Raw genomic sequence first — 14666 nt, forward strand, 5'->3', positions numbered from 1 at the left:
ATCTGGATACTGAAATAAGGTCATGTACCAACTCTGTGTCCCAGGGGACAAGAATAAAGAGAGTGAGAAGAGGCAATATATAAAGAGATGAGACTAATAATTGTCCAGAATTTATAAAAGATATTATTGGTTAGATATAGGAAGTACAAGTCCCAAGCAGGATAAGTTTTTTTTTTTTTTTAATCAAATCTAAACACACTAGGAGGAAATTTCAGAATCCTGGAGGCCTGGAGAATCTACCTTATAGTTTCCTTGTCAGGAAACTATGTTCTACCAAAATAAAGAAATAAATCACACAAAAAAAGACATGAGATACAGGAAACTGGTAACCTAATATGTGAGAGAGGCCAAGGAAATTCCCAAGATAGATAAAAAGAAATCCTAAGTTTGACTGTTGGTGACAGACAGCAAAGAGTCTGGGCTAGATACTAGAATGTCTTGAGGACAAATTTACTGAAACAGCAGAGAATATGGTCCTTATTTAGGCAATTACACAGACAATACATGGTGAAACTAAGAAATAAACCAACAAACAAAAAAATTATTATAACAAGATTGTGCAGAAAAGATAAAAGTAATTATGCGTCACTACCTGATTCAACTATAAATAGAATCTACACAGGTAATAATGCAAGTGATCTAATTCATATTATGTACTGAGAGGACAAGGCGTTGGAGAAGGAGTCAAAAAGAGCTAAAGCCTAATCCTCCATATTGAAAATCAAAGAACAATGCCTAAATTGTACTGCTCAAGAAGGAACAGTACATGTGTGCAATCAGCTAAAATCAACAGAAGGAACTGCCTGGTAGTGCCTGGAGAAGGCAAGAGAAGAGGACAGGGTGTTTTTTATAACAAACACTGTACATCAGAATTACCTGTTTTTCCTTCTCATCACAAATGTACAACTATCCATCTCTTTAAATTATATGCTTTTATAGCTTTGAAGAGGTTTCCCAGGTGATGCTAGTGGAAAGGAATCCGCCTGCCAATGCAGGAGTCAAAAGTGATGTGGGTTAGATCACTGGGTTTGGAAGAGCCGCTATAGTAGGAAATGACATCCAACTCCAGTATTCTTGCTGGAAAATTCCATGGGCAGAGGAGCCTGGCGGGCTACAATCCATGGGACTGCAAAGAGTTGGACACAACTGAGCACGCACCCACGCACGCACACACACACACACACACACATACTGCTGTGAAGTGAACTAAAAATTAAATAATGAAGGACAGAAGTGGTACGCACCTAACAGAAGAAGGAAAGTTATGACCAACCTAGACAGCATATTAAAAAGCAGAGACATTACTTTGCCCACAAAGGTCCGTCTAGTCAAAGCTATGGTTTTTCCAGTAATCATGTATGGATATGAGAGTTGGATTATAAAGAAAGCTGAGTGCTGAAGAATTGATGCTTTTGAACTGTAGTGTTAGAGAAGACTCGAGAGTCTCTTGGACTGCAAAGATTCAACCAGTCAATCCTAAAGGAAATCAGCCCTGAATATTCATTGGAAGGACTGATGCTGAAGCTGAAACTCCAATACTTTAGCCACCTGATGCGAAGAACCGACTCACTGGAAAAGACCCTAACGGTGGGAAAGATTGAAGGCAGGAGGAGAATGGGATGACAGAGGATGAGAGAGTTGTTGGATGGCATCTCCAACTTGATGGACAGGAGTTTGAGTAAGCTCTGGGAGTTGGTGATAGACAGGGAAGCCTGGCATGCTGCAGTCCATGGGGTCGCAAAGAGTCGGACACGACTGAGCAACTGAACTGAACTAAACTGAACAATTAAATGTAAGAAAAAGTGAGAATTTCTCAATTTTGCTGGAGATCAATATTCCAAAATAAATTATATTCCTGTGCAAATCAACAACAATTTTCAAGAGTTCATTTAAGGAAAAATAGCAGCATAAGAATAAAAAGATTCAATAACAACATGTTATTTATTCCTTCCGAAACATCTTAATTTAACAAAAGATGGGGAATTCCCTGGTGTTCTAGTGCTTAGGATTCCAGGTTTTCACTGACATGGCCTGAATTCAGTCCTCGGTCGGAGAACTGAGATCTCACAAGCCACACATACAATTAAAAATAATAATAATAGGTGTACAAAATCTTTATGGAGAAAATGATAAAGCTTCATCTAAATATATTTAAGAACTAACTAGGAATTCCCTGGGGGTTCAGCAGCTAGGACTCTGAGCTTCCACTGCTGAGGGCCCAGGTTCAATCCTTGGTTAGGGAACTAAGATCCCACAAGCCATGCAGTGCAGCCAAAAACAAAATGAAGCAAACAGAAACATAATGAGATACCATTCTATGTCGAAGAGGTCAGCAAAATATGAAAATAAAATGTTGGTGACTCTGTATGAATGGGAAATCTCATATACTGATATGATGATATAAACTGTTGCAACCACCCTAAAGAGCAACTTGGCAATATTTAGAAAAGTTGAAAATTCACACACTATCAGGCCAAGGAGTGCTACTCCTGGATATACCCCCACCTCTGAGAAACTTCTCCATATACACACAAGAAATATAGATGGGAATGTTCACTGCAGTACTGATGAAATAACAAAAAATCAGAAAAAACACAAATGTCTCAATGCAAGTGAATAAATAACTTGTGGTATAATCATATAATAGAATTCTGAACAGTAAAAAAAAAAACTATAGATTCATGTATCAACATGGATATCCTCACAGATGTTGTAAACAGGAAAAAAAATATATATAAGCAAGTCCCAGAAGGATATACAGTGTATGTGTTAGTTGCTCGGTCGTGTCCGACTCTTTGCAACCCTATGGACTATAGCCCGCCAGGCTCCTCTGTACATGGGATTTCCCAGGCAAGAATACTGGAGTAGATTGCCATTCCCTTTTCCAGGGGACCTTCCTGACCCAGGAATCTAACCTGGGTCTCCCGCACTGTGGACAGATTCTTTACCCTCTTTACCTGGGAAGCCAGTATGATACTATTTCTTAAAAGTTTAAAATGTAAAAGGAAAAAAAAAAAATTAAAAAGTTTTTAAAAGTTTAAAATATGTGAAATAATGCTAGATTTTGTTTAGGGACAAATACATGTAGCATAGGCATTAAATATTTTGTAGATGTAATTAGCAATAAATCCAGGTAATTAAAGAAATTTTCACATATTGAGGTATAGGAAAGTCATTCTGGCTTATACATGATTTAACTTGATTTTCTGCTACCTAAAATGGGCTGTTTGTGATTTATCAGACATACACTGTCATATCTGCTTTAATTATTGAAGAAAATGGCACAATGACCACAAGTAAAGAATGTCTATGTTAAGGATTAAATGCCTCCTTTCCTGGAATACCACTGTTGGTACGCCCTCGATGATAAGACTCCCTCCCCAGGAGCTAAGGTCATACTGACTTACTGTGAACATGCTGATCTGTTGGACTTTTTTCTTTAATAATTTATTTATTTTTTACTGTGCTGGGTCTTCACTGCGAGGGGCATTTCTCCAGTTGTGGCAAGTGGGGGCTACTCTCTAGTTGCAGTGCTCTGGCTTCTCACTGCAGTGGCTTGTCTTGTTGCAGAGCACAGGCTCTGGGGCACGTGGGCCTCACTAGTTGCGGTACCCAGGCTCTAGAGCGCAAGCTCAGTAGTTACGGTGCACAGGCTTAGCTGCTTTGCAGCATGTGGGATCTTCCCGGATCAGGGATCAAACCTGTGTCTCCTGCACTGGCAGTTGGATTCTTTACCACTGAGCCACCAGGGAAGCCCCTGATCTGTTTTTTCTGTAACCTTGAAGGAGTATATTCCTGACCTCTTTGATGTTCTTTATTCTGACATAACAATGTAAAACTGTGCTGCAAACCATGCTTCTCTGCAGCAGCTCCTCAGAATTATCTGAGGGGCTGTCTCCTAGGCTAAAGTCCTCAGTTTGGCTCAAATAAAACTTCTTCTTATTCCTATTATATTTTGTTTATTGATTTATTTCCATCAACACAGGATAAAAGTAACCTCTGAAAAGGGAGCTAGAGCAATGGTATTGGGAAGAGTATCAAAGGGGAGAGGCTTTTTAAGTTAAAGTTTTAATTTTGTGATAACCAGAGATTCACACACAGCTGTAAGAAATAATGCAGAGGTTCTATGTACCCTTTACCCAACTTCCCCAATGACATCATCAGGGAAAACTACAGTACATTGTCACAGCCAAGATGCTGACACCAATATAGCTAAGATGCAGAACAGTTCCTTCTTGAGGATCCTTCCTTCATGTTGCCTTTTTACCCACTTGGTTGCAGCCCCATCTCATCCTTAATACCCAGCAAATAAGAATCTGTTCTCCATTTCTGTACTCTTATCAGTTCAAGAATGTATGCAGTGTTGATGTATGGCAAAAATCATCACAATATTTTAAAGTAATTATCCTTCAATTAAAATAGATAAATAAAATTTTTAAATAAAGAAAAAAAATAATAATGTATGTAAGGAGTTCCCTGGTGGCCTAGTGGTTAGGAACTGGTGCTTTCACTGCCTGGCAGGAGTTTAATTCCTGGTCAGGGAACTGAAATCCCACAAGCTGTGCAGTGTGGCCAAAATAAATGAATAAATAAAATTTCATTTAAAAAAAAAGAATGTATGTAAATCACAGAGTATCTATATGTGAATTACATAATATATAACCTTTTGGGACTCACTTTATTCACTCAGCATAATTCCCTGGAGATTGAAGTAAGCTGTTGTATATTATTAATAGGTCCTTCCTTTTCATTGCTGAATATCTAAGATGTTCTATTTTTTTTAAAAAACTAAAGCAGATATGACAAAAATGCCAAAATTAAACAAAGCTAGGTAGTAAGAACATGGGCATTTGTTATTTTGTTCTCTGCTGTTTTCTGAACAGATGAAATAGTTCCTAATATTTAAAGTGGCATGTGTCCCATTCAGCCTTGTACTTGGGTTACCTAGGGCTATGCCTCATCTAGACACTAAGCTCTTGGAGACAAGATGAGCACCCATTTATTGTGTCTTCCTCTCTGTCTCACAATGCTGATACATATATGAATATGTAGTTGCATATATGAATGCTCCTTTTCATGTATTAGTAGCAGAAGTTTCTGTCCTGACACTGACCCATGGATCAGATAACTTATACAGGTGCTTGGCAAGAGCAAGGTTGTTCAGAAGGCAGAAGGCCCAGAAGAGCCTGGAACACACCTATCTGATGCATAGCTCTAGTCCAGCTCCTGAATGCTGCCTGTGGCCCACTAACCTGTCCCTGGCCTGAATCACTGACATTTATCATCCAGAGCATTGCTTCTCTAGAAAGATTCCGACAGGATTTCAGGAGACCTATTAAGGCTACTCTGAACTGTTGCTAAATTAACAAAGTGAAAGTGAAAGTGAAGTCACTCAGTCGTGTCCGACTCTTTGCGACCCGTGGACTGTAGCCCACCAAGCTTCTCTGTCCATGGGATTCTCCAGGCAAGAATACTGGAGTGGGTTGCCATTTCCTTCTCCAGAAGGAAAAGCCATAAGTAATACTTCAAGCCTTAAGTAATACAAAAGCCATAAGTAATACTTCAAGCCATAAGTAATACAAAAGCCATAAGTAATACTTCAGAGAGAACTGCTCAATATTTAAAATAGCACTTACAGTAATTGCAATCTAGACCTCCCACCAGGCCTGGGACACTCTCTCAGAGCAGCATCTTGTTGTTCTCTTAGTTTATATCCCATGTAATGGAAAGAAGCACATTTTTATTTCTTTAAAAATATATATTATTTGGCAATGAAAAGGAATGATGTACTAATGTGTGCTATAACTACAATAAATGAATCTTAAAGACATTACGCTAAATGAAAGAAGTTAGTCACAAAGGACCACATATTTGATGATTCTGTTTCTATGAAATGTCCAGAATAGGCAGATCTATAGACATGGAAAATGGATTAGTAGCTTACAGGGCTGAAAGCATAATGATTTGGAGTGTAGTGGCTGGATTTCTTCTGGGGATGGTGAAATGTTCTAAATTTATTAGTGGAGATGGTTTCACAACTTGGCAAATATACTAAAAACCACTGATTTGTACACTTTAAATGGGTGAATTATATGATGTGAATTATAACTCAATAAAGCTGTTACCTACCCCATCAAATTAGGAAACACTGGCAAGGATGTGGATAACTGCATCTCTCATACGTTGCTGATGGGATATAAAATGGTGCAGCTACTTTGGAAAATAGTTTGTCTGTTTCTTTAAAAACTAAAACATACACTTAATAGCAGTCGCACCCAGGGCATCTATTCCAGAGGATGAAAACTTACGCCTATACAAAAACCTGTCTACAAGTGTTTGAGAAAGTTTTATTTGTAAAAGCTAAGAACACAACAATCAAAATGTTGCTTTAATAGGGGGATTTAATAGGTAAGGATAGCTAAAAAAAAAAAAAAAAAAAAGTGGTCTATCCAGTATCACAGAATACTCAGAAATAAAAAGGGATGAACTACTGATAGACTGCCACAACTGGATGGTTCTTGAGGGTATCATGCTGCCTGAAAAGAACCAACCTGAAAAGCTTACTGTGTGATTTCATTTATAAAACATCTAAAATGATAGAGAAAACAGAGTAGAGATCGCCTGGTTAGGGATGATGGTGGAGGGGAGGTGGGTCTGACTATTAAAGAATAGCACAGGGAGAATTTCCTGGTGATAGAATACATCTGTATTATTGAAGTGGTGGTTACAGAAATCTACAGGTGATAAAAGGACATCTAAAATCAAACACGTGAATTATATCAAAGCCAACTTCCTGGTTTTGACATTATGTTACATTGAAATAAGATGTAACCATTGGAGGAACCTGGTGAAGATATACCTAACCTCCATACTATCCTTGGAACTTCACTCTTGAGCTATAATTATTTCAAAATAAAAAGTTAAATAAACAAAGTATTAAATAGCTTAAGTTATCCACTATCTTTGCAAATGCAGCTTAAAAGCCTGGGAGAGCAGGATGGGTGCCTCTCTTCTACTTCTTGGTCTGGTCTGATAGAGAGGCTTGTCCTGGAGAATACATTTGGGAAAATATGCCTTTCAATAGAGTCTAGTCTATGCTCAGTTCTGAGATCTCCTTGATGTCCTGTGACAGACGATTAAGAACTAAAGATAAAATCACTCTAGTACATGAAGTAAAGTGAAGTGAAAGTGGCTCAGTCATGCCGGACTCTTTGTCCATGGAATTCTCCAGGCCAGAATACTGGAGTGGGTAGCCTTTCCCTTCTCCAGAGGATCTTCCCAACCCAGGGATCAAACCCAGGTCTCCCGCTTTGTGGGAGGATTCTTTACCAGCTGAGCCACAGGGAAGCTCAAGAATACTGGGGTGGGTAGCCTATCCCTTCTCCAGCAGATCTTCCCAACCCAGGAATTAAACTGAGGTCTTCAGCATTGCAGGAGGATTCTTTACCAACTGAGCTATGAGGAAAGCCCCAGTCTAGCACACAGTAGGTACCAAAAGAAAAATGTTTGTTGAATGTTATGCAGTGACAGCATCTGAGTCTAGGATAGGATAAAACATTTAATTCTCTTCTCTTCTCTCCTCCTCTGTACACACTGGCACAGAAAATTTGGGCATTCACACATTGATTCAACACATATTTGGAGCAGCTATTTCCAAAAATCCTATTGTTAAGGACTTTTCTGGGTTATGAGGATACAAATAAAGGGGAGAAAGGGGGTTCTACAATAAGGGTAGGGCATTTAAAATATCTGGTTATTTGTTCCAAGTTTCATTCCACTAAAAGCAGAGGGACTGAGTAAATGGGCATCTTGATCATTTCACCCCTTTAAAGATAGAAGTACCAGGGGAAATGAGGGACTTCACTTGCGGTCCAGTGGTTGGACTCCAAGCTCTTATTGCAAGGGGCCCAGGTTCAATCCCTGGCCAGGGAACTAGATCCCACATGCCATAATTAAGAAGTTCACATGCTGCAACTAAGACCCAGCACAGCCAAATAAATAAATATTAAAACAAAACAAACAAGGGAAATGATACTCTAAAACCTAATTCTGACCAGTCAGAAGTGAATGGAGAAATGGAAGTAAGCAGGTCCCAAAGAAAGTTCACCTTAAAAGTTCCTTCAGAAGGTAAAAATGTCATGGCAGGAAAAGATGAACATCCATCAGCCTTCCACCTCAAGTTATAGAGGGAAGTCAATTTAAACATTCAAGGGGGAAAAATGGATATAAAACCTCTAGGGATTAGGGCTCATGGGCAGACTGTCAAAGATAAAGTTAAACACCACACTAACAAAAGATTATTGAAGAATAAAGGGAGGAAATACCTATAGAACTGAGAATGGCAACACAGGGATCCTGGCTAATGAGGCTTGTTTATACAAGAGTCAGAGTGGAGGGTCCTGTACAAAGAACTTCCAGAACTCTAAAACCCAGAAGGATCTGGGATTAACAAAACTAATTCTGTAATTCCAAAGTTCTGCCCCTACTATGACTGCCAACTAAATTTTAACATTCATGTTCAGAAAAAGTAAAAACTAGGCACATTGTTTGATGACTTTGTTTTCCTCTTCTTAGCCCTAAAGAGTGACTGCAGAGGTCACTCTTTTAAGATTAGGAGCCCAGACCCTGGAGCTAAAAAACCTGATTTCAAATTCTGATTCTGCAATCAATCAGCTGGCCTTCCTAGGATATAACCTTCCTTATAGGGTTGTTATAAGATTTCATAAGAATCCACGTAAAGTGTTTAGCAGAGTGCCTGTTATGTAATAAGCTTTCAGTAACAGTAGCTGTTGTATTTTTTTACTATTATTGTTAAACAGGAAAGAGTAGCATGATCGTGGATCAGAGGAATGACGTCTAAGGACACTTGGCTGATCACACTGAAGCAGATGGTGAAAGCACCTAATCATGATGATTATAAGAACTACATAGCAGAGTATGACTGACGATGCAGTTAATACCAATGAAACGGAGCTGAGAGATGGAGAGACCATGAGACTGAGCCTTGAAAGCATTGCTTAATCCAGCCATGATGGAGAATGATTCCCTTTGGGTTTGCTTTTTTTTAATATGAGCTAACACATTTTCATTCCCCACCCCACTTTGGCCTAACCCACTCTGAGTTGGGTTTCTGCCACTCGAATAAAACAGACAGTCTATCAGCCCTTGGAAAGGGAAACAGAGATCACTTGGAGCCACCACAGGTTAACAGAAAAAAGACAAACAGGTCATGCCAGACTATCCTCATTCCTTTCATGAAAGTCGACTACATCAGTAGAGCAAAGGAATACCATAAGCTAGTGGAACTGGACTAGGAAGTTATTGCTGATCTCTGATGAAATCCTTACAAATAAGGAATAAGATGAGATAATGGCATAAGATGTGGTGATGGCAGCTGGGGGAGAGCGGGAGGCAATAGGACAGTGATATGGACTAAAAACCAATAAAATACCCAATTCAAAGAGTGTTGATCAGTGTCAACCTCTGGGATCTTCCTTGCTTTTTTAAGGATATCTGTTATTTCTTTTAGTGTTTCCCATCTCTGAGACCACCTGAATCTAAACCTGCACCACCCTTCTCCTGAATTAGTACAACAGCCTCCTGACCAATGCATAGCACCAGAGTGCAGTGGTCATTCTTTATGTTTTTCATAAAAGTGACTGCTTTACTTCTCTGTTGAAACCAAGACAAGTCTTCTCTGACTCCCATCTCCCGTCCAAGGAACCACTCCCTTCCCCAGTAGATGCTCTAGATGCTCAATTAATTGAATTAATGAATGAATGACCTGGATGAACACTGGCAGAACAGTGATATTGTTACAAGTGAAGTTAGACACACAACTCTTAGAAACCACCACAAAGTTTGAGGTGAGGTAGAAGAACTCCCCTTGAATTTTATATTGTAATTATATGATACATATGCTTTTTTTATCTGGCTTTTTCCTTTCAGCAAAATTATTTTGACATCCATCCATGTTATAGCATGTATCAATAGTTCATTACTTTCTCCTGCAAGTGGTATAACATTATATAAATATACCATAGTTATCTATGCACTGAATAAAAAATTGGTTGGTTCTTGTTTCTCTATTACAATAAAGCTGGACCTGGGAATGCAACGTTTATTTGTCACTTTTTTTTTTAAGGAATGCAATGTTTAGATCACAAGATAGGTGTTTTTTTTTTAATATTTATTTTATTTATTCGGCTGTGCCAGGTCTCAGTTGTGGCAGGTGGGATCTAGTTCCCTGACCAGGGACTGAACCCTGGCCCCCTGAATTAGGAGCATGGAGTCTTAGCCCCTGGACCACCAGGGAAGTCCTGATGTATATTTTTAAAAGATGTCATACTTTTTAAAAAGTGGTTGTACCATTTTATATTCCCACCAGCAGTGTATGAGTTCTATAACCTCAACGACACTTGGCGTAGCCAGACTTTGCGCGAAGGGTTATCTGCTTTTGGTTTCAACGTTCATTTCCCTAATGATTAATGATCTTTAGTGTCTTTCCAAGAGTTTATCTGCCATCAATATATTTTCTTTGGCCATGATGAATTTTTTGTTTGTTTAAATTGCAAAGACTTCCCTGGTAGTCTAGTGGTTAAGACTCTGAGTTTCCACGGCAAGGGATACGGGTTTGATCCCTGGATGGGGAAATAAAATCCCACAATCCACGCTGCATGACCAAAAAAACAATTACAAAAGAGGTTCTCATTCATTATATAACTAGACAAACAATACAAATGTGTGTAAATAATAGTCTCCACCTCCAACCCACACATAAGCAACCAGAAGTGCACCTACTAAGCATGCATATTCTTTTGTTGTTGTATATTTCTTTCTTTTTTTTTAATTTTTATTTTGTACTGGGGTATAGCCAATTAACAATGTTGTGATAGTTTCAGATGAACACCAAAGGGACTCAGCCATGCATATACAAGTATCCATTCTCCCCCTGCCACACCCTTCCCATCCATGCTGCCACTTAACATTGAGCAGAGTTTCATGAGCTATACAGTAGGTCCTCTCTGGTTATCATCCATTTTAAATATAGCAGCGTGTACATGTCCATCCCAAATTCTCTAACTATCCCTTCCCCTCATTCTTCTCTGCAGCAACCATAAGTTCTTTCTTTAAGAGGCATGCAAATTCTTGCTCAGCTCTTGACAACTGTGATTCAGTAGGTCACAGATGGGGCATTTTGACAAGCCATCATGAATTGATTTGGTCATTCTGATGCAAGTGAGCTATAGTTTCTTGAGAAGGTCTGCTCTTACTCTTGTCCTCTTAAGGAATAGTTGAAGGAAGGAAGTCAGTGAGTCTGAAGAGGCACATCCCTTCCCTACAGGGTGAGTCCATGTACCCTATACAGAAGGTGTACATGGACTGCCTTCAAATGAGAAACTTTGTCTAAGTGAATGAGTATATGTGCTCTGTTGTCCCATAGAGCACCACAAGTTTGGAACCTAAAGATCAAATTAAAAAACAAAAACAAAAAACTTTCTAAGAGAGTTACTTTGAAACAAAATTAGGCAACAGAGCCAGCAAGGTAACTGCTCCTGCTCCTGCTAAGTCACTTCAGTCGTGTCCGACTCTGTGCGACCCCAGAGACAGCAGCCCACCAGGCTCCCCCGTCCCTGGGACTCTCCAGGCAAGAACATTGAAGTGGGTTGCCATTTCCTTCTCCAATACATGAAAGTGAAAAGTGAAAGGGAAGTCGCTCAGTTGTGTCCGACTCTTAGCGACCCCATGTACTGCAGCCTACCAGGCTCCTCCATCCATGGGATTTTCCAGGCAAGAGTACTGGAGTGGGATGCCATGGTAAGGAACTTGCCAAATTCACCAAGCTTGCAGAAAAAGGACTTCTCTGGGTTGAGAAATGACTGATTGGGGGTGAAGAAGAGAGTGAGCAAGACACAGTCGAGGCATACACATACACATTCTCTCTTTCCTCTCTCTCCCTGAGGAAAAACTGCCCTTTATAAATACACAGTGAGGAATATAACCATCATACAGGTAGTGTGTGTCTTAACCCAAATTAAACAACAGCTATTTGCCCTAAGCCATACTTCCCTGCCTCTGTTTGCAAGGCCTAAAATGGTAGAGAAAGGAAACAACACGGTATTTGGAAAGGGCTGTTCTTTTTATAGATAAATTGCCCAGGCCCTGTCCTCATAATTTTGGATCCATAGATTTTAAAGAGCTTAAGCCTGTCAATAGGCTTTGGACAATCAAGCTCAGCAAAAGCCATTTTGCTTCAGTTACAGCACCAAAACAACCACCCTCCCTGATCAGTTAAATAAAAAGCCATTTATCTGTTCTAGAGCAGAATCAACCAAGGCACTGTTTTCCACAGCAAGCTACTGATCCAAGAGGGATCTGAGCCAACTGCCAAGTAACTCCTGTACCCTGGCAGAAACTCAGCTGAGCCTCCATTGGTGGGCAAGATGAGGGGGGAGCCCCGCTTCCCATGTATGTCCTCCTCTTTTCTCTCATTTAAAAACAATTATACAGATGCTGGCTCCATTCAAAAGGGGCGTGTGAGGCCCAATAAACAGTCCTTGTTAGAATGTCTGCTGGTTTCTACCTTCAGCATTTGACCTTGGGTCAAATACTGAGTATAGTACATTATTCTAAATTTGTTGTTTAGTTGTTAAGTCCTGTCTGATCTTTTGTGGCCCCATGGACTGTAGCCTGCCAAGCCCTTCTGTCCATGTGATCTCCCAGGCAAGAATACTGGTGTGGGTTGCCATTTCCTTCTCCAGGGATCTTCCTTACCCAGGGATCAAACCTGTATCTCCTGCATTGCAGGCAGATTCTTTACCACTGAGCCAGCTACCAGGGAAGGATTATTCTAAATAGGTGCACTCTTATTTAGGTTACCATAACCAAGGTATGTGCAGACATTTGTAAGCCACTATAGGGCTGACTTTACATTTGCAAATTTTTAACTTTTAACTTTAGTTTTCTTTTACTTCGGATACAGCCCATTTTTCCCCAGTTCATCACCCTTTCTTAAATGGCATGGCTTTGACTCACTGGGTTGTGTGCACCAGCTCTTTTATTGATCATCCATTACTGTCAGGCACTGGATTTAATATTCATCTGTAGTCTGACAACAATATGAAAGATGAAGCAATCTTTCCTCCAGTTTACAAAGAAAACAGGGCCTTGAAATGGGTAGAGTGTGCGAGATCAGGCAGCTAGGGGCCTCAGGACGCTGTCTCAACTCAGAGCAGGAACACTCCTTCACCAGCTGCCTCCCTTTAAAGCAAATAAACTGCTCTGAAACAGTGCAGCCTGAGGGCCAGCGTTCAGTCATTCCTCACAGCAGGAATGCTTCATCCTGCTGTCAAATCTGAAACTGTGTGCAAGGTTATGTGTGAAACCTGGGAAGGAGACTCAGATTTTTAAGGAGTCAGTGATCCCAAGAAGGTCCCGAGCCACTGCCTGGGCAAGTGGTCAACTTACCCATTCTCTTAAGTTCGTGGTGCTTGCTGTCCAGGGAGTACAGCAGTGGGAGCCAGAAGTTCTGGCTTCCAGTCCCAGCCTTAGCACTATTTCTCTGAGGGCTCTTGGCCCAGGCAGCTCACCTACGGACCACAGATTTCCGTTCTCTTTTCCCTTGGCCTTGATTGCCTATTTATAAATATACTTTCCTTGACAAAGAAAGTATATATATTTTTTAACCATCGTTTGTATTATTCCATTGTTTTAACATATATGGAGTCTCATTAAAAGTCCTCCCCAATTTTACACTGAAGCAGGGAGGGATAAACAGACATAAGGAACAATAATCCGTTTTTACCAAGCCAGCTTACCTCTCTGGGCCTCAGTTTTCCACCTGTAAACTGACCCAATTGGGTCAGACGTGTCAGATTGCTCGCATTCCCACTAGGCTCAAGACACAAAGCTAACTACCCAGCAACCCGCAACCCGCAATCCGGACCGGCATAGTCGCTCGCGCGCTCCCCCACCTCCCTTCCAGGATCTCAGCAGCAGCTGATTTCCCAAGAGCCTCCCTGGCCCTATCCTGCCATCCCAATCGTCCGAGTGGACTCACCGCGCTCGCAAGTGGAGCTCGGCTGCCCTGGGGACTGCGCAGCCAGGGTGGGAAAGGCGCAGGAGTCCCGGACCCGCGCAGCGCTGGAGCCTGTTCCCACAGAAGGCCCGGGCGGGCGCGGCTCTGCCCACTGCCTACGTGCGTGCGCCAGGAGGCGGCGGCCCTGGCTCCTGCCTTTGTTAATTGTCCATATGCAGGCAGGTTGTTTTCCGCTGGGTGCTCCCTAGAGCGGGCCCCAGCTGGGGAGACCGGGCGACAGCAGCAACAGCCGTGCACTGGCCCGCAGCCAGAAGGAAGCCATGTAAGTGGGTGTCGGTGCAGCACCGGGTGACCCGCCCATCCGCCGTTTCTGTTAAGGCACCTACTCCTCCCGCAGGCTAGCCAGCCTCAAAACAGGGACAAGCAGTTAGGCCATCTGGTAGCAATAGTGACCCCAAGATCACTGAATATCTGTGCTCTTGCTCGAATCACCAAATTTTAGGGCTGGACCTTTATTTCTCAGTGTTGGCTGCCCAGGACTTCTGGGTTCCTATCCTAGCTCTCCTGGGAGCCCTTTGGGCAAACTTAGATAAATCTGCCAGTTTCCTGAGAAGGTAACAGGCAGGAA

General features: G+C 41.2%; 1 protein-coding gene across 6 annotated transcripts in view; it reads right to left on the bottom strand.

Moving 5' to 3' along the window:
• The window catches only part of ARHGEF37 (Rho guanine nucleotide exchange factor 37), a 56261-nt gene extending 41729 nt beyond the window's left edge, over positions 1-14532 (bottom strand). For 2 of the 6 annotated variants that reach the window (XM_006041027.3, XR_006553302.1), the window contains exon 1: positions 14060-14522. The gene's annotated coding sequence lies outside the window, so the exon portion shown is untranslated. Of the gene's footprint in view, positions 1-14059 lie in introns of all 6 variants that reach the window. The other 4 variants (XM_006041029.3, XR_006553303.1, XM_044947470.1 and 1 more) reach the window with 3 other exon arrangements.
• Between the last annotated feature and the right edge of the window lie 134 nt (positions 14533-14666).

This window comes from Bubalus bubalis, chromosome 9 (assembly GCF_019923935.1).
Source record: "Bubalus bubalis isolate 160015118507 breed Murrah chromosome 9, NDDB_SH_1, whole genome shotgun sequence".
NCBI classification, from domain to species: domain Eukaryota; kingdom Metazoa; phylum Chordata; class Mammalia; order Artiodactyla; family Bovidae; genus Bubalus; species Bubalus bubalis.